We start from the raw sequence: 21,808 nt of genomic DNA on the forward strand, positions 1-21,808 counted from the left end.
GGGCTCGAGCTTTTGGGTTTCTACCAGGCTTTCAAGACAGGAACTCAAGGAATTCTACATTGTATTTATTTGGACGTGTTAGAGTCACGTGATTCTGTCACTGGGGACCTCCACTGACCTCCAGTGAAGTTAAAAGAAGGCAGAAATTTTTGTCCAAAAAAACTGGAGGATAATCAGAAACAGAACAGCTGCTTCTATTAAGAGTTAGGGATCAGCTAACTCTAATTGAAACTGCACGTGCAGGCGGTCAAAATCCAGTTTAGCTAGCTAGACTACGGAAAACTCGACCCACGCTGTTTGCAGACGCCGGGATAAAATGACAAACCCTCGGCGTCCAATGAATCAGAACCGGGGAACAGTACATCACCAGCACGGGCTCCCATTGGCTGGGGTGTCTTTGCTCTCTTGTCAGAAACTTAACCTATTCATGGATTTGACCTACAACACATTCTCAGTCACAGGTTAAAAGACAATTCCCCTGTTTAGAAAAGATATTCTGGCATATAAAAAAGAAAGAAACCCAAATATTTCATTGGAGGCGGCAGAAACTTTTTAAACACCTGCAAATATTACTTAAATTGTGTTCTGTCTGATAAAAAGGTAAATTTGTCTTGAGGCCTCTCTGTTTTATCTGAAACTTATTGTAGCAACTTATATCCTGCTACTTTGTATCTCCTAAAGCTACTTTGTTACCGGAACTCTTAGATCAAAACCAACCTATTTTTTTCTGACACTTCGTAACATTTTAAAAGTAAAAGTGATATCCATTTTTTTTTCCAACAAGACTTAGGAAAGGGTCTGTTTCCCTTTGCTTTTAGGCCTGGGTCCCAAAAACTGGATCAAAGAGTATTCCCAAATGATCGCTAGCAGGCGATTCTTCAAGGAATCAAAAAAATCACAACTCAATTGTCTATGGAGTTAGAATTTCTTAGAGTAAGAACAGGATGGATCGTTTCCAGGTGAACAAAGTAAAAATAAAATTCACTATGCACTTGGTTCTTGTATCAACAGAGGGCACATTTTCTAATTACTTTATACACACTTGCCAAAAAGAAAAAAGAAATTAGATCAAAGATCTTTGAAACTCAGCCTTATGGGAATCCTTAATACTTCAGACAAGTAACAGCATGATTGGCATGCTAGTGGACTCAAAACTATTCTGAAATAAAAAGCCATGTGGCAACCACTATTTGGAGCTCCCTCACATAGCAAATTTCCTGATTCACAAGGCCCATCCTAGGCCACAGAGGGCAAGAATAGACCCAGAGAGTGTGGTCTTGCCTGTCTTTCTGCCTGTCTACTTTCTTTAGGCTTCCACACCTTGTTCTTGGCTCTATACTTTTAGGAGAATCTGGATTGTAATAGCAAAGGCAGAAGATTAGAAACTATGGGCACAAAGAATATCTAAGGAGTTTTCACAGTGCTGATGAAGCTGCACACGTTTCTATTTATTTCTGAGCACAGCTTGCACTAGGAAACTCCCAGATTTGAAGATTCACATTTTAAAGTTTAAACACAGATCATGTCTAGGGGCTGGAGAAAGAGTATAGTGGGAAGGTTGTTTCCCTTACAGGTGGCCAACCAGGAATTGATCCTTGCCAGGAGTAATCCCTGAGCACAGCCAGAAGCCCTGGGCATCACTGGGTGTGAGTCCAAAACAAAAACAAAACAAAACAAAATAAAAAGTCTTAATTGTCTCTTATTTACTAAATATTTTGTCCACTACATATCAAACCAGATTCTTCCAAAACATTATTCCAAGGGGCACTGTAGCACTGTCCTCCCATTGTTCATTGATTTGCTTGAGCAGATACCAGTAACATCTCACAACAAATTGTGAGACTTCTTGTTACTGTTTTTGGCATATCAATTTTGTCACAGGTAGCTTGCCAGGCTTTGCCGTGCGAGGCGGAGGAATTGAACTCAGGTTGGCTGTAGGCAAGGCAAACACCCTACCTGTTGGGCTATCGCTCCAGTCCATCCCATGGGGAAAACACAAATATTTAGAAGGTAGAAAAGGACATTTGAAGAAAGAGGGTCGAACATTTTCCTTCCTTTTGGTACAGGCCATTACGTTTGTGAACTTTCTATGGGGTATTCCCTTCTGCTCTACTCTGGAGTTTTGTTTTCATTTTAGTTACAAAAGAGCAAGGTTTTCTAAAAGCATGGCATTGAAGTCCTAATTTTGTATGCTATTTGCCTAATAGGGATGCTTGGGGTTAACAGGAAAACAATCTGGTCAGCAGTATGCTTCCCCCCTTTTCATTCCACAATCATGGTTTAGAGATTCACGGACCTTGTTCCCAAGCTATGTTTGTAAGTCTATTCAAGGGAGCCTCCCTGGAGATAGCCTCACCTGGGCCCCCCAAAATCAATCTCAGTCACTTCAGTGACCCCTTGGGGGGAATACTTGAGAATCCCTGTCACCTGAGGTCCTCCATCCTTTCACAAAGAAACCAGTTACTACCCCAAAAGTTACAAATCCAAACAGAAAATAAATGCGACTCCATCTCCTCCTTCACTACCTGGTCCATGTTTTTTTCTCATAGAAAACATCTTCGCGTATCCTCCTCTTCTCTCTTTGCCTTTTCTTATCACTCTTCTCCCTTTCTTCTGTTGTCTTTTTAATTCCTTTACCCTTCTTTTCCCCATTTTTTTCTTCTTCTTTCCTTAGCTTAGTCCAAATTACAGCTTCTGCTACTTACTTTCTCCTGAAGCCGTACTTATGAGCACATATACAGTGTCCCTAAACTAATTTTGGTGGGGTGGGAGGTGTACCCTCCCTCCTCCTACCCTCCATAGTGGGTCATGAAAACTTAGCTGTTTTCAGGACAGTCACAGAATGAGAAGGATCAGAGAACACTGGCCTGTGTGACATCACTGAGTGGGGTGGGGTGGGGTGGGGCAGAGGAGAGCCAGCAGTCTAGGGTTGCTATTGTGACTCCTCCTGACCCCAGAGGCATCCTGAGATGTATGGGTCCCTGAAACACAGGTCAGACAGACCTTGAGAAGACTTTAGACTGTTGCCTACTGAGAACTATATAGGGCCACAATCCTAGTCACTGGTGTGGCTGTTGCCAGATGAGTTTGTCCAAAAAGTTCTGTAGTAGACACTGTTGGATGCTGGGGGCATATGATATTCACGGATAAGGTCCCAAACCCCAAGTTGTTTACATAATGAAGAAGACTGACAAAGAAATAAGGAGATCACAGATTGTGGTTAGTGCTCTGAAGGAAATGGACATGGGAAAGGACTTGAAATGAGTATTCAGAAATGACCTTTCTAAGAAACAACATCTGAGCAGATAAATCAATTTTGCCAGGAATTAAGGCCGATTCTAGGTCGAAGGATTAGCCTGGCAAAAAGGTCTGATGCAGGAAAGTTTTCAAAGAAGAATTATTCACAGGGGCCAGAGTGATAGTAAAGACAGTAGGGTGCTTGCCTTGTACACAGCCAATATGTGTTCAATTCCAGCACCCCATGTAGTTCCCCAAGCGTGCCAAGGAGTAATTCCTAAGTGCAGGGCCAGGAGTCAACCATGAGCATCAGTGGGGATTGCCCCAAACAAAACAAAACAGAACAAAAAGAGAGTTATTTACAGACCAAAAAGGTCAGCAAACAAGCTAAAATATAGTCACGAGAGTTTCAATTTTGAATATTTGGGGCACTTGATTCAATTTATGATGTGAAACTATCTGGGGTTACAACTACTACAACAGTGAATTGGTCTGGCCCAAAGAGCAAAAGCAACTTCAAAACTCAAAAGAAAAAAAATCAAAGGATTTATATTCAAAAGTTGACATTCTGGGGCTGGAGCGATAGCACAATGGGTAGGGTGTTTGCCTTGCATGCAGCTGACCCAGGTTCGATTCCCAGCATCCCACATGGTCCCCCGAGCACCGCCAGGAGTAATTCCTGAGTGCAGAGCCAGGAGTAACCCCTGTGCATCGCTGGGTGTGACCCAAAAAGAAAAAAAATTGACATTCCACAAACTCAGGAAGAGAGTTCCCTTCAAATAATCCAATAGCAGCAAAAAGGGGGTAAACAATAAGCTTTGAAAAAGTTACATTTATACCTATATTTCTCTCAAAACAGCTGTTATTTTCTTTTTTGGGGGGGAGGGAGAGGTTGTTGGGCCACACCTGACAGTGCTCATGGTTTATTTTTGGTTCTACTTTCAGGGATCACTCCTGGCAATGCTTCAAAAACCATAATGGGTACAGGGAATTGGAACACAGTTTGAGAATACACAAGGCACACATTCTACTGTACAATCACTCCTGCCCTGAAAGTTATTTTTTAAAGACATTTTAATATTTGGGGAGGGGGTTGCTTTGTTTTGTTTTTGGGTCACACCCAATAGTAGTCAGGACTGACTTCTGGCTCTGGGCTCAGGAATCACTCCAGGCAGGCTTGGGGGACCATATGGGGTGCCAGGGGTAGAACCTGGGTCCACCCTATGCGAGGCAAGTGCTCTACCCACTATACTATTGCTCCAGTCCCAAATATTTTAAGATGTTTTAATGAATAAAGGTTAGTAAAAATATGAACTTCTTGAGAACAATGGGGTTTTATTTAATTATTTTTGAGTGCTTACTTGTCTATTTGAGATCTCAAATTAAACCATACCTTTGAGAGCTGTGGCACATTTTGCATCTTTAATAGTAACCTGGTTGAACACCAATTGGGAAATGACCATCATAATATAGGTTTTTATTCGCACCTGGTCTTGTAGTTTACAAAGCACTGTTGCTTAGACCAACCAATTTAATCCTAAACTACCCTACTGCTAGGTAAAGGACAATAACCCTTTATGGGCTGGAGTGATAGCACAGCGGTAGGGCGTTTGCCTTGCACGCAGCCAACATGGCCGACCCGAGTTCGATTCCTCCGCCCCTCTCAGACAGCCCGGCAAGCTACCGAGAGTATCTCACCCGCAAGGCAAAGCCTGGCAAGCTACCCGTGACATATTCGACATGCCAAACACAGTAACAAGTGTCACAATGGAGATGTTACTGGGTCCGCTCAAGCAAATCGATGAACGGGAGGACCGTGACTGTGACTGTGATGGAAACCAAGTAACAGAGAGGCAGTAACAGAGAGGCAGCAACTCCCAGGGCTACTGGGCCACGACTAACACCCAGATTTGCCCTATGTTGTACAGATCATCACTAGTTTTTACAAGCCAGTTGGAAAGGCAGCAAGGAAAGTCATGAGTGGAAAGAACTTCAAATCAACGGTGGTGTGTGTAGTTGGCTAGTACTAGCTTATAAAAAGTCTCTTGACATTTTCAGGACTCTTGGCAGCTATTAGATACCGTTGTTATTAAAAGAATAAAATTATAAAACCATTCAATTAAATAAGCGCTAAAGATAATGTACAGTGAAAACTCATCACTTCCAAATATTTCACTACTATATCTTTCTATGTAAATTTTGTCTATAGCAGAAACATGATGAATAGCACAAAAATTCCCAATTTAGCAAAGTCCCTATCATTATTCATGAGGAAGTTCCCCTCTACATATCTGCTGTTTCACTTTTATCTTATGTGAAAATATTAGCCAGCAGGCATAGCAGAACTGCCTTTAGAGAGCTGGTTGTTAAGCATTGACTAACACACTTGTGTGTGTGGCCACTTACTGACTCTGTGACCTTAAGCTACGCATTTAAATCATTAGCCTCAGGGGGCTGGTGTGATAATACAGTGGGTAAGTTGCCTGCCTTGCTTGTGGCCAAAATGAGGTGCCACAGGCCCATCTCACCAGAGTTTGAATGTGGACCTATGCTGTTTTCCTTTTAGAGCAGATCAGACTGTCCAGATCTTTGTGCCAGTACATACTAGCATGTCTCAAAAGGGTAACAGACGTCACAATGTATTGATTCATTAAGCTCTAGAGACAGTATCAGTGTCTTCTGAAATCCTGGGATGGTTCTGTCTGGCTATAAGCAACCTCACTCAGGTTCCTCTGTGTCATTAAAAACATCTATTTGTATCATGATGTGATCAGTTGGGAAGCCAGTGGCTCAGGTGATATAATTCTGACCATTGAGACCTGAGGAAAAATCTTGGGGTTGGTGTAGGGGACAGTGGAGATCTGGGAAAAGTTCCCTGCCTGATCAAAAGTGGAATAAAACCCACCTTCTTCAGTGTTATGTTGGTACATCTGTATGCGAGGCTAGCACTTCTGGGCCATCTTTTGCAGAAGGAGGATGAGAACAAGAAACCAAGCCCTTCACATTACTGAACCTCTGAGCCATCCCTGCAATTGCCCAGCTTGCAGTCTTATATTTAGAAGCAGACAATTAATGTTCCTAATTGTTTAAACCACTTTTCTCTTTGCGTTCAGATATTTGTAGCTAAAAGCCCCAAATATAGCTGAAGAGCTGGGACATCCCTGTCACTTAGTGAGTATCCAGTAAGGCTCATTAATCACCAAATGAGATCATTTGCCTATAGAAAAACTGCCCATCAGAAACGTACTGATCTTATTTTTTAAGTATGTGAGGAATTTATTTGGCACTTAGAATGTTAATTCTTTCTCAGATGTATAGTAAAAGCAATAACTGAAAAACAAAGTTATTTTAGACTTGAAAGCAATAAATACAGAGATGTGAATATATATTTTCTTGAGTTTAGACGAGTTTTATCACATAAAAAAGGTGATAGAATCTCTTTGTATTCTGCAGAGTAGAACTAGAAATGGTTCATAGGAATTACAGAGAAGGTAGTTTGTGTTTAATTTAAAGAGAAGTGAAAAAACTTATTATAAAATTATCCAGCCTCCATACCAGGCCACTTCTGGGCATTACTTCATTCTCTCAATTAATTTACAAGAAGATAGTATTTTTCCATTTTGCAAACAAAGAAACTGAGGCCAGGGGATGGGGTGGGTAGGGTGAGAATCTTTTTGGCACACCTACTCATTGCAAAGTTTCCACTTTATGTGTTTCAGAAACTGCCTAGGCAGTTTTTACTCTGTTTTTACTCTGCTTTTCCACTGCATCTGCCCATCAAAGAGAAAAAGAAAAGTTTTGACTATCATGTCCTCACTCTGGTGTCTTGGTAGGATGAGAGAGGAATTAAACTGAATGCTATACAGGAAACTGTTTTGCAACCTCCATGAACCTAGAGTTTTGCTTTCAATGGGTTTCTCCTCCATTCTCCTGCTCTCTTAAACAAGAAAAACTTCTTTCTTCCCTTCTCCTTACACACTCTTCATTCTTTTGGCACACTCCTTTAAAAAGAGTGCACATAGCAAGACAATAACACAACATCCATGGATTCTGACCCCATGGATCCTCAAATGGCCTGTCATCCTGCCATGAATCCAAATATGGCTGAGGTCTCTCTATAAATAGCAGCAGGCAGTGAGTGAGAAGAATTCAGTTTTGCATCAGGAACTGAAAATCCAAGTGTCTTTGTAAGGCTGAGGAAGGTATTATAATGGGATTAGGGATAGTGCAATTAGAAAGTGATGGGAATGTGAAGATCATATTGGTCTCATCTGAAGATATTCAGAACAATGATCATTTTAAAATGTTGAGCCATTAGAGCATGGGTTGGAGAAATAGTGTAGGAGTTAAGGTGCTTGTTTTGCACATGGATTCATTTCTGGTATCTCATATGCTCCCCCAGCACCACTTGGAGTTATTTCTGAACCCTGAGCCAGGAGTAAGCCCTGACCTCAGTTGAGTGTGGCCCAAACCTCCTCCCTAAAGAAGATAAATAAAGCCAAAGAAGGCATCCTTTGACCTCAGTAATTGATTTGAGTTCAAAGCACATCTCTCATTTACCTAGCTGTAGATGTACTGGTGAACCTCTCTAGCCTTCGTTTTTCTCTTCTGGAATGTGATAATTATCACCCTGCAGAGACTGATGATCCTGTATATAAAACACCTATTACATTGCTTGATATTTCAGTGTGTAGATGCACAAGAAAATGTATTTTTTTTTTTGAGAAAGGGCCTCTGAAGCATTGTTCTAGGAGGTTCTGAGGCCCTCTTTCCCAGCAATGCTTGTCAGTTCAATACCAGGGCCCTGAGGTTTGGGAACCACCTGAGTCACCCCAGTGATGGTCAGAAACTTCCAGGTTCACACACAGCAATGCACTAAAGGTCATATGGTACAGAACTTGAACCAACTTAACCCTGACTATGAACCACCTTAACCCTGACTATCTCATGACCCTCTATTTTTTAAAGCAGATTATGCCAACATTTTTAAGTATAAAAACACTTTATAAGAGAATTATACCATCAAACTGATATTTTGTCTCTCATGAACAGGTATAAGTTCACAATTGAGTTGCCAACAACAGGACAAAAATTGTGCCTTTAAAACTTGTCTTAACATCAGTCCTTGGTTTAGTAAGAACCTGTGGAATGTATGTGCAACTCTGACAAGAATCTGCTTCTGCAGTGCTCTGCCTCTCACCTACTAACCCATCCTAATCCCTTTCTTTTTTTGGTGAATTTCTCTTTCTTGTCATCTGTAATCCAAAGTGACAATTTAGTTCTGATCCTAAATTTGAGATGGTTCTTCAGATGGTGCTTCACAAAGACTATGCTTTAGATGTCTGTTTGTAATTTATATATATTATATAAATTTACATGTAAAATTTATGTACATTTATATTTAAATTCTACATATTATTTATTTAAATCATATGTTTTATATATAATAGACTCAAGTCACCATGTATTTTATTCAATAAGTAAGTATAGAGCACCAGGAATCTGCCAGGCACCATGGTGTAGGCACCGTTCTCCATGCTGGAGGTTTTACAGTAAAAAGTAACAGTTTTCACCAGTTTATTTGGAGATTTGGAGTCCAAGAAAATAAAACGAGGCCATTAGAAAAGGGGGGAGAGAGAGGTGGAGAGAGAGAGGGGTTAGAGAGAATGGAGGGAGAGAATGGGGAGGGAGAGAGGGAGAGGGAGAAGGAGAGAGAGAGGAAGAGAGAGAGAGAGAAAGAGAGAGAGAGAGACTAAAACTGGAAAGACTCTAGAGAAAAATATAACATGATCAGGCAGGGAGTGTGGGAGGGAAGAGGAGAGAGGAGAGGAGCGACGTTGCTTTAGATCAGGGTCAAAGAACAACTCTTAAAAAAAGTGGTAGCTGGGCAGACATCAATGATAGGAGAAAACCCACCAAGTGATGATGAAGAGGGCTTTGAGGGGGGCAAAATCTCAAGCCAGATCATAGATTTTGGGATAGGAATGAGTATAGCATATTGGGAAATGGCCATTCTAAGTTTGAGAGATAAATCAATGAGCTGAATGCACATAGGTCCTGGTTTGATCCCCAGTATCGCATGGTTCTCTGAGACCCAGCAGGAGTGACCCTAGAGCACCAAGTCTGGAGTACGTTCTGAGCATTACCAGATGTGACCCCTCCTCCTGCAGATCTCCTACTTCCTCCAAAAAAAAGATGACCTGGGCATATTGCGGGCGGGAAGTGCTGTGAAGGTAAGCTGCCTATAGGTTGCAGCAGAGATTTGGAATTCTATTTCTATTTGGGGAAAACCACTGGAGGTTTTTATGTAGGGGAGTGACGTAATCTTATTTATGTTTTGTGCTTACAGCAATATGGAGAAGAGATTTTAGCAAAATAAAAGTGGAAGTAGACAAATCCTTTCATGTTAGTTTCATAAATCCTTAAAGAGGAATCAAAATTAACCTTCAGATTTAAATGGCATTAAGTGACTGCATTTTAGTGGTAGGAATGTTGTCTTTTAGAGAGCTCTTATTACTGGAGCTCTCTAAGACCCACCCTTAGATATTTTCGTAAAGATCTCAAGTAACCTTTCTCCACAAGTTTAGTAAAATACAGTAAAAAGTTAAGAGTAGGTAAGATGTAGCTCATGTAAATAGTTCAATTTCAGGTGAATACTTGATCTCAAAAATATTCTCCAAGAACATCATTACTATCATTACTATCTCCATCCCCAATGTGATGTCTCTCTAATATACAACTGAAAGCTGAAACCTGAATCTCTGCCTTTTGCTAGCCAGGCAGGATAATCATTAGGGCATTCTTACTAACAGCAGACATTGACATCTCACTCACACAGTGAAATTGCCTGGACCTGCACTGATGAGATAGTTAAATAAGTTCAAAAAAATTTTTTGAGGGCTGAGAGATGATAATGCATGGGTTAAAATTATTTTCTTTTCTTTTCAGTTTTGGGACCACACCCGGGTGGTGTGCTCGGGGCTTACATCTGGCTCTGTGCTCAGGAATTACTCCTGGAGGGGATTGGGAAACCATATGGGGTGCCAGGGATCAAACTCAGGTTAGCTGTATGCAAGGCAAGCATCTACATGCTGGACTATCACTCAGGCCCCAAATATTGTATGAGTTTGTTTGTTTGGGAGACTACCCAGCAGTGTTTGGGGTTTAATTCTGGCTTATGCACTCCTGGTGGGGATTGAACTGAATAACTGAATAACACCCTACCCACTGTACTACATCTCTGGCCCTGGGGATTAAGAGTCTTTCTTCGCATGCATCTGACTGTAGTTTAATTCCCAATACCACATATGGCCCCCCAAGTACTGTCAAGAATGATCCCAGAGCACAGAACCAGGAGTAGGTCCTGAGTATTGCTAAGGATGGTGAAAAAATTAGAGAGAGAGAGAGAAGGAATTTAGAAAAAAAATTCAATAACACTGAAGATGGATTCTACTTTTTTTTTTATATGTTTTTGTTTCTGGCCCACACACAGCTGTACTCCGGGTGAACTCCTGGCTCTGTGCTCAGGGGTGACTCCTAGCAGGGCTTGGGGAACCATACAAGGTATATCACATTGCACCCAGGTTGACTATATGTAAGGTAAGAGCCCTACCCACTGCACTGTCACATTAGCCCCTAAAGATAAATTCTATTTCTACAATTGTGCCTTGGTTCAATTTTGCTCATGGAAAGAAATATGTAGCTGCATATTTCATTTTCAGTTTCTTAGTTGCCACAGCATTTTTATCAACCCAAGTTAATAGTCATAAATTGGTATCTTCAAAGTAAACCTAGAATAGACCTTTGGAAAAGGACAATGACAGAGTTTATATTTAATCTTATCACTAGTGTATCATAGATGACAACAAAAATTTATAATTAAATTATTATGTCTGTTATATTTTAACTGAGAATTTAGATTTATTCATTCATGTGCTGAACGTAATTTCTACGCAGAGTTCCACATTCAGCAGATATTATGCCAAGTACTGATAAAGAACCTACCATGTGTCAGGGACCAGAGTGATAGTACAGCAGGTAGGCTGCTTGTCTTGCATGTGGCTGTCTTGGATTTAGTCCTGTGCACCCCACCAGCATTGCCAGGAGTGGCCCAAAACCAAATCAGAAAAAAAAGGATCCCACTGTGTGTCAGAGACAGTTAACCTAGAAATGGATGTAAATAACTTGTAAATCATCTATTTATCAGACCCTAATATAGTCCATATCAATTTTATTTAAAATGTCTCTTAGAAATAATTTGTGTTCAAATTGCATTAGTTACAATCTTAAATTATTGAAAGAAATAGCTAGTAAAATATATGCATATGAATTTTCAAAGAATCATATGTGCATCTAATTACAATTACAGTCGAATCTAATTACGGGAGCAGTAGAATTACTTGACCTTTGTCCAGTAAGCAGGATATACAAAACTCTTTGTGGTGTCAATTACAACAAAATGCATGGAAAGGTTAAAGGGAACAATGTGGGTACTTGAAACATATAATGTCAAAAGAAAAATCTTGGCCTGATACAAAATACAAGTGATTTATAAGGCCTGGTGAGTCATGTGTATCATATCTGGGTTATGTACCACCAATAAACATTGGCTTAAAGGCGGTCAGACTATTTAGATTGTCATCACTAAACTCATCATCACATGTCAGCCCTGTCTCAATTCAAAAGCAAAAGTAAAAATACGGAAACACATGGGACTGACCACATATAAAACTGTTGCTCTGCACTGAGATTCCTGAAGGCAATGTCACACAAGGATATTTAAATGCCTATGAAATGCTCCTTGTTATTTGATCTAATTTGGATTATACAGACTCTTCTTGATCACTTAATATTTGTTTGAAGTCTGTTGTGGGCAAGAATTTCCAGTTTAAGGTGCCTTAACAAAATGTCAAAGGAGAGAGGAAAGATATTTGTTTTTAAAGTATGTGAAATTTAAAAGACCCTAAGGGACCTTCTGGATTTAAAATAAAAAATATGTATTCCCAGTTTCTCTAGACAGCGAAAACTAAAAAATGATTTCCTTCAATAGAACAAGGATATTGAGGAAAACAAAGTATAAAAAAGAAGTAAGAAGTGTTTCTTTAAACCTTTTGTTGAGATGTCACAGAGATTTAGGCCCCTTACCCCCTTTCAAACAGTCAAAAGTCCTTCTAAGCATCTTAATGCCAGGTCTCATTGAGCCTTCCCCAAAGCTTCCAAGGTCACAGAGAGGGTACAGGGCTTAAGGTGCTTGCATGTAGCTGACCCAGCTTTGATCCTTGGTACCACTTGGAGTAAACCACAAACCCACCTCTCCCCAATAAACATAAAACACTTGCTTGCAAGTGGGAAGCTTCTTCAAGTGCTTGAGCCAACCATGAGTATAGCCCCCAATCAAGACAACATTAATAGCGGAAAGAAGCCCATTTATTGTCACTTGTTCTTAGCTCTGTGCATTTAAAGTGAACAGTTAGGAGTAAGAGAAGGTGACAGTTGGGGTCAGGGTCTTGTCTTGAAGAGGTGGAGCACAGAGCCAAATCTGATTCCCTGGCACCATTATGAAGGCCAGGAGGTTACATTTGCAATCACTGCTTGTCATTATATGTATCAATCTATCAGCATCTTCATATCCCAACTAAATTAGACATTTTGGCTTTCAAATCTAGCTTAAGTAGTTGTGTATCATGGACATACAAACTGCAATGCTGCCCTCATGCCTAGAAAGACACTCTACAAAGTTTAATGCTGTACTGAAAAACTTTTCAACACGAACCCCACATTTTCATTTTACCTTGGGTTCAGCAAATGATACAGTCTGTTCTATCTATTAGAAGCACTGTAGCACTGAAGCACTGTCCTCCCATTGTTTATTGATTTGCTCAAGCGGGCTACCTATAAAAAATATTTTTTGTTTGTTTTGGGGCTGCACCTGGTTGCACTTAGTGTTTACTCTCGGCTCTGTGCTCAGGGATCATTTCTGGTGGTGCTATGTGGTGCCAGGTATCAAACTCAGATCAGCTGTATGCAAGACAAGTACCCTACCCGCTATACTATCTCTCCAACCAGACATATGGAAAATTTTAAATTCAAATGGAAATGTAAAATTGCAAGGATTAGTCTCCTACATGTAGTTTTTATTCTTTTGTTTGTACAATGAGATGGTTACGAATATTTACTATTACTCTATACTAAGGCCAAGATATAATGAAGAACAAGACAGATAATGGTCCCAGACCAACAGAGTTTATGCTGTAGTGCAGTGTTTTTCAGACTTTTCCCCATCATACTCTAATACAAACATGTATGCACACGTGTAGAGAGTAAGAGGGTAAGGAAAATTGAGAGAAGGGATAATTATTTCATTTTACCCATAAGTACATTTTATTCTTAATCCAGAAGTTATTTCATATACTCTACCTCTCTAGCTGTCAATATATAAATTAAAAGAGAATGAAGCTTGTCAACATCCTTTTTAGATGGATGCACTCTGATTTGTTTTTTTGTTTTTGTTTTGTTTTGGGGACTTCCTGAGAGATACTCAGAAGGTAGGAGGACCTTGCAAGCAATTCTCAGTCAACCATGCCCGTGATTCGATCAAGGGCCCAAGGATGCTGGGAGCACTCTGGTGAGGCTGGGGCCCTCCAGGGAAATGCTCAGGGAACCATGTGGTGCCAGGAATCAAATCTCCAGATCCTGACTCTGATGTTTTATTTTTCATTCTTTAAAAAAAAAAAGTTGCATCTAACATTCTAATTTCATTTTTACAATTAAGTTCATCACACTGCTGCAGAGGAGTAACTAATAAACAAATGAACAAATATAATACAGTGCGGTAAGATGGAGAAGAGCAAGTTACTTTGGAAGCATTAACTATAAAAGTAAATGTGCAGATTCTTCTGAGAACAGACCAGTCTATCACATAAGCTTACAATTATGATACAAAGTCTCATGACAGAAATTGTCTACAAATTATGACTACAAATTACAGTGAGAAAGAAATTGATGATGGAATAAAGGGGTGGGAAGGGAGGCAAAATTTTGAGCAGAAATAGCATTTTATACAATTGAATAAGAAACTATGAAGGTTTTGAGTTACTTCAAATAATTCAATAGAATTATTGAATTATTTTGGGGGGGTGGGGGGTGGGTAAAGTAGTAAGTAATCATGAGGGTAAGGTAGGTCTTTGCTTAGGAACTGAGGTCCTGGCAGTCCAAGTCAGTTTTACTGAAGAACATTGATGAGCCATGGCAAGAGTAAGCAAGAAAATGATAGGATTAGAGAAGCATTTTTGGAAAGATTGCACTGATGAAACTATAGAATTCAGACTGGAAGACAGCAATCAGGGAGACAGGACATTATACACACAGTTGGGAGTCATCAAAGACTTTATCAGCATCTAAAAACACATTGAAAATGACAGGGTCAAAAAGCTCATTGCCTCCTTCCTACAGTGATAATGACAACCCACTGTGACAGACAGCTAGAATCTTAAAAGACAGAACACAAAAATGTGAAAACAACAACAACAACAAACCCAGAAGTCATAAAGAAGCCATTTAAAGTAGATTCCCCTCTCTATGCATGGTGCTTAGATCAGAGAGCCTAAAATGACCATCACACCCACCTCCTGGTACTCAATCCTAGTTTAGGACCTTGCTTCTGAGTATGACCTGGACCTGGTGACTTTAAAAAAAATTTTAAAATAAACATCATGTGGCAAAAGTGATAAAATTTACTTCCAAGATTAGGTTGCAAAAGGTTTAGTGTCTGTCTTGCTAGAACTCTCTCTTACCCTCTGTTCTTTGTGCTTATGAAGCAAGCTGGCATGACATATGCTGTCTTCTCCATAGAAAAGTCCTTCTGGCAAAGAACTAGGGACAGCCTTCTTTCTAACAACTGCAAGTGAACAACTGAGGCTCTTGGACCAACAGCTGGGGAAAACTGAACTTTGCCAATAACCATGTAAATGAACCCGGGAGGGGATTCATCTCCAGTTGAGCCATGAGGTGATGTAGCCCTGGCCAATCTCTTGATTGCAGCTCATGAGAGACGATTAGTCCAAGGACCTAGCAAAATTCTATCCAGATAATTGACCAGAAACTACAAGATAAGAAATTCTTGTTGCTGTGAGCCACAAAATTTGGGTAATTTTAAAGCAGCCATAAATAAATAAAATGGCATCTAAGTCCATGATTTCTTTCTCTCTCACCCTAGCAATTTTATAGTGTATTAGGGCCGGAGAGATCGAAAGGAGTTAAGGAACATGCCTTACATATGACCAATTCTGGTTCAATCCATGACCCCAAATCTGGTTCAGTCCATGACACCATATGTGGGTTCTTGAGTGTCACTGTCAGGAGTGACCCTTGAGCATTGAGTCAGAAGTAATTCCTCAGTACAGTTGAATGACCCAGCTCCCTCCCAGAAGTTATAATGCTTTATTGACGCTTAATAATGTTTTTACGACAGTTTTTTTCTACCCCAAGACATATTTGGTACATTTTTAAAATCAAAATTAAGATAAATAGAAGTAATTTTATCTTAATATATTTTTGAAAAGTTTACAACATACTTTGATACAGAGAACCCACAGTTTATGATTTTGAAAAACAAATTAACTAAAAGAGATTAAGCTTTCTTTTTTTCTATAGACCTCAAATATTAGCAAATCTATTCCAAGTTGCTACTTATAAAATGCCAGTTCTTAATTGAAAGTAAGAAAGTAGAGAAGACACTCTGCAAATTACCATAGGCCTAAAGAGTTCAAAATTATATGGAGAGAATGTGCAGATTGTTAGAATATTATGATAATGACTTTTTAATTAAAAATTTTGGGAAGAAATAACAAAACTTATCCTTTTACACTGGGGTAAGCAAATAAAGCTGCTGACAAAATGTTCATATTGAATCCCTGGAGTTTGAAAATACATTACTTTTTTGTTTTTATGCCATACCCAGTGGTGCTTTGCTGCTACTCCCAGCTCTGTGCTTAGGGGTCCCTTGTAATGCTTGACACACTATGTGGAACTCACAGGACCACAGGGAGCCAGAGATTGAACAGGGGTCAACCTTATATCTTTAACCCCTAATTAACATTTTTACATGGTGTTCTTCCTGTGTTTGTATCTGCCCTAAATTTCCCACTTTTGTGTGCCCACCGTGGTGCTCAGGGGTTAAGGGAAAGTCCTGGTTATTCAAGGACTAGCAGTACAGAGTTCATGGTTCAGTGATTAACTTGGCAGTATGGTGCTGCTTGGCTCAGTGATACCGGATCGGGGACCACTGAGGGTTACACCAGATGGGTGCAGGGCCATGTGGTAGACGATATCAAACTCAGGGCCTGAGCATCCAAGGTATGCACTCTAGCTCCATGTGCTCCATGGCATCTAAGCGCCTTCCTTTCCTGTATTTTTGTGAATAAGGGAGTATTTGGAGTTTTCTAGTCATACTCAATGGTTCCTGGGGCTACTCCTGACTTTTTTGCTTGGCAGTTACTTCTGGCAGTGCTCAGGGGACAAAGTATGCTAGGGATCAAAAAGGGTTAGCTGAATCCAAGATAACTGCTTTACCTCCTGAACTATCTCTCTGGCCCCTTTTTGTTATTTTATGAGGACACCTGTCATGTGGGTCAGGGTCTATTCCAGTGACCACTTTAGAAACTGATTATCTCACGGAAGATCCTAATTGAATCATCATCTGGAGCACTTGGGGTTAGGACCTCAACATATACATTCTTAGGCCTAGGGCGATAGGGCGTTCGCTTGCAAATGGCTGACACAGGTTTGATCCCCAGTATCCCATATGGTCCCTAAGTACAACCAGGAGTGATTCCTGAGTGCAGAGCCAGGAGTAACCCCTGAGCACTGCTTGGTGTGGCCTCCAAAATAAAACAAAACAAACAAAATTCTTGGTGACACAATTGAATCTTGAAGGGCATCCAGTTCCAGAAAACTAAAAAGAAGGCTTGTCAAGGTGATGGGAAAGGTTACAATAAAAGGAGTCAGTGGTAATATAAGCTTTAATATTATAATAAACGCTTTCTATTGTCGCAGGGATTCTCCAAGGTAGGTGCTTTTCTTTCTATCTTAGTGCTGAGGATACCGAGAGGAATCAGATCGTTTCTCTGGTTAGATAGGGCTGGAGCGGGGTTACAAACCCAGAATTGTCTGACTCCAAAACCCAAATTTCATCATTATTCTAGCTCTAGTGATAATCAAAAGAGAAGAAGACCTGGTTTCTAGGCCTAGTTCTGCCACATAATAAGCCTGAGACATTTAATAAATCATTTAATTTCTCCTGGGATTAATTTTCTCTCCAGGAATATGAACCTAATAATAATATATGCAAAGTATAAGTAGTTCAAAAACTCTAAAGCATCCTGCCATTGTGATAAGTGCTATCAAGAGCAGCATCGGCATAAAGCAGAGATAATTAACATGTTCTCAGTGGAAAAGAATGATCTATTTGTGTTTCCTGGGTTTTTGTTTGTGTGACCTCTATGATCCTTCAACTTCCCTGTTGATGGGTTTATATACCTATCAAAAATCCAGCTTTAAGTTGGTAAGTGAATTCCAGACTATTTCTTTGTATATTTATTTAATTTACTCGAGCAGAGCACACCTGGTAGTGCTCAGGAGCTATCCTAGGCTCTGTGCTCAGGGGTCACTCCTGGTGGGAGATCAAATTCAGGTCTCCTGCATATGCAAAGCCTGCACTCAGCCCATGGAACTATGGTTCCAGTTCAGACTACTTTAGTTGTTGTTGTTGTTGTTTTAGCCAAGTTCTGTAAGTTAAAACCATTGTTTTATTGAGGTATTTCTTTAGGTAGTGGCTAGAAAATAAATGTTCCAGCTACTCTAACAAAGCTCCATAGACCATGATGGCTTGAAAACAACAGAAAGGTATCTCTTGTGGCTCTGGATGCTGTTAAGTCCAAGATCAAGTTGCTGGAAGATTGGTGGCACTTTTTGAGTGTCTGGTAGAAACTGCTTCCTGGATCAAAACTGGACACCCAGGGCTGGAGCAATAGCACAGTGGGTAGGGCGTTTACCTTGCACGCAGCCGACCTAGGTTCGATTCCCAGCATCCCATATGGTCCCCCAAGCACCGCCAGAAGTAATTCCTGAGTGCATGAACCAGGAGTAATTCCTGTGCATCGCTGGGTGTGACCCAAAAAAAGCAAAAAAAAAAAAAAAACCAAAACTGGACACCCTCTCTGCATGGCCTCGGCTATTTCTGAGTAAATTCTTCAAGGTCTCTCCTGTAAGGGTACACATCCTGCTCATAAGCTTTTCACACTTATCACCTACCACCCACAAAAGTCCTCACTTCCTAAGGTGATCCCTCTTGGGCTCAGGGTTGCAACATGTGCATTTGGGTAGGGCACAGTATATAGTACACAGAAAATGGGGTATTGATTTTTTTCACAAGATTATTAAGGTTCAGAGAGAGCATAGGACTTACGGCTCTTTCCTTGCATGCAGCTGACCCTGGTTTGGTCCCTGGAGCTATATTTGGTCCCCCAAGTACAGAGCCAACAACAGCCACTGTGCATCGCAAAATAGATAAAATCAACCTCATTAGCAATTACTAATCCCATATGCCTCCAAAAAAACCCAATAATTTTATTATAAAAAATTTGGGTTGGGGGACTGGAGAGATAGTTGGTAAGGCAGGTAAGGCATGGCTGATCTAGATTCGATCTCTGGCAACACATATGGTCCCCAGAGCCCACCAGGAGTAATCCATGAGTGTAGAGCCAGGAGGAGTTAGTCCAGAGCACAGCTAGTTGTGGGCCCCAAGCCAAAATAAATAACTTCTAAAATTAGATTTGGGGGGCCAGGGAGATAGCTCAAAGGACTGTAATATAAGCTTTGCATGTGGGGACTCCAAGCTTGCTTCTCAGTAGCATATCATCTCCCAAACACAGAACAAGGTCATCCCTGAGCACTGGTAGGCCCTGAAATAAAAAAAAAACCCCAAAACACCTATTTATAAAAAATTAATATATTTTATTTTTGTTTTAATATTCTTTAAGAATACAACTTCTAATTACTATACATTTTACACCATAGACTTATTATAATCCTTTGAATCAGTTCCCTAAAGTAGAACATTCGGATTGTTTTTGGTACTCTAAATTTTATTTGTTCATTGTGGTGGTAGAAGTGGCTATACTGGGGATGCAGGCAGCGCTGGGGAGCAGGACTTTACCACTAACCACATGTGTAGGCTTCTAACTTTGCTATTCTAAACAGGACTTCCGAGATAGTGTTTTTTCTTTAATGTGCGTATTCTGAATTATTACTAAAATTGTGTCCTGAGAAGTGAAATGATGAGGTTGGAGAGCTTTGTCTCTACATTACTCTGTCAGTCAAGCAGCAAAAAACCACCACAGGAATTTACAAGGTGTTGAGTTAAAAGCCAGAACATAGAGCTGAGACAAAAGGCAGGAAGGCTGTGTGGTCAGAATTGGGGCCCATGGTGAGGACTCCTCCACTAGAGCCATGGAGGCTCACAGAGAACCCACACTCATAGCTATCCCTTCTGGCATCAGGCCTGGACTTGACGTACAGGATAAGCAGACACCCTGCTGGCACCAGTGCCCTGGCAGCTCTTGGAATCTGATGCTGCTGCTAGCAAGGGTTCTGCTCCTTCCTTGTTTCTCTGCAATGAGAAGCTACAGACACAGTCTCAGGTCATGCTATGGGCGTGCCCACGGCTGGGCGCTGGGCTGAGAGACTCCAGTGTTGGCACTCACTGTCTGAGGAGAGAGAGAAAGAGAGGTCCTGGCTTCCATCAAGACTCACGAGGCAGGAGAGACCATAGGCTGCCAGTTTGATAGGCCAAAAATAGTATCTTCCTCTTTAATTTGCTAAATTGTGTTTGCTAGAGAAAGTGGATATGTTTAGGGTAGAATTTTTTTTTTTTGGTAGTTTGTGATTCTTTATTTAGTTTACTGCCTAATCCTATCTTTGGGTAACTTTTCCATTGGGAATGCTCCTTTCCTATTGAAGCATATCTGACTATTCCCTAAATTTAACAGAAAGACAAGGAATAGGTAGACAAACATGCATGTTTCATCTTCTTCCCCCACGTGATCTTTTACTTTATTGAGGGATTTTTCATTTCAGCTGAAGAGGTTTATGTATTTTATAATGTTTCTCACCTTTTCCCCTTGCAGGAAGAATTCACCAGATTTCAGCAGAGCAAACCCAGGAAAGGAACTCTTTCCCCTTCACGACTGCTTAGGGTCATCAAAGAAATTTCCTTAATCCTTACTAATTCCCTTGCTAAGGAGTTCTATGACCTTGCCTTAGACTGGCTCAGCAGGACAAGGAAGTGAACAAACACAGTAGCTAGCTTCTCACAGCAGTGAGTTTTGGGGAAGGCCCCTAACTGACAGTTGAGTCTTCGTAGAAGAAAAAGTCCCTATTTTCTCAGGATATGTGCAGCTGCCCCTCTGAGGGGTGCCGTGGATAGAGTAGTATTAAAAGGACTAGGAGAACATTAAAGTTGCCCAAGAAAGAGAAATGCTTGTGATTTTTTTTAAATGAACCTGGAGAAAGTGACTTCTGAATCTCTCTCATGCTATTATAGAATAAGAGTTGGTAAATTCTGGAGTATGAACAAGTGAGGGTGGGTAGATATAGGAAGGTGGCCTCATAACACTCAGGAAGGGACTGCAAAGAAGCGAAAAACCTGCAGGAACAGGTGCAGTCAGGAATGCTGGGAAAGGGGGCACAGGAACTGATGCCCACAGGCTTCATTTGAGGAAGGCTGTGGGCAGAGTTGTCCACATTGCCTCCTCTTCACACTGTCACTGAGGGATGGAGTCCTGCCCTAGGATTAGGAGGGATGACTGAACACCAGACACCTGACACTGGACAGTTTCTTAGTCATATATACTTACAGCTCAAGGGAAGAGCTAATACGGGCCATGCAGGGCCAGACAGGGCTTGCCCTTGGGGACAGAATGAGCCAGCAGGGACTGTGGAAGGCAGAGTTTAGGATATCAAGAGGGTATGGTGCCCTCTGATTCTCAGAGAAGGATGGGCTGGGCTTGTTTGAATAATTCTGTGAGCCAGCAGGGGACGGAACCTTGCTAACCCGGGAGGAGGCACTGTGCCTGGTGCCCTTGATAAGGAGGGCTGTTTGGCGAAGAGACCTTATCTGTAAGAGCAGAGTGGGTAGGGGAACTTGAAGTTAGGCCCTTGGAGGACCTCTGGTCTTTATACACTGAGTCTGCACATGCATATGACGAAGCCTGACACCAGAACTGCACGTAAAAAAAAAAAAGTGGGTGATGGTGAGAAATTCCAGAAGAAAACTTGGGCCATAGACAAAACTTCCTTTGCTCCTTCAGAAATGAAAGATTCACATCCCAAAGGCTGAATAAAATAAATATCAAAACAGGTCAGAAGAGGGACAGGAGTTCTTTTAGGAGATCCTAAATGGGTCATAAGACACATTTCTAGTGATTTCTGGGGTGTCATGTGTCAATCTGGTGACTATAGTTAACAATATGCATTGTCTGCACTGTTTTATGCTCTTTGGTATGTATATTTTACT

The sequence above is a fragment of the Sorex fumeus genome, unplaced genomic scaffold, assembly GCF_029834395.1.
Source record: "Sorex fumeus unplaced genomic scaffold, SorFum_2.1 ptg000098l, whole genome shotgun sequence".
Lineage (NCBI taxonomy): Eukaryota > Metazoa > Chordata > Mammalia > Eulipotyphla > Soricidae > Sorex > Sorex fumeus.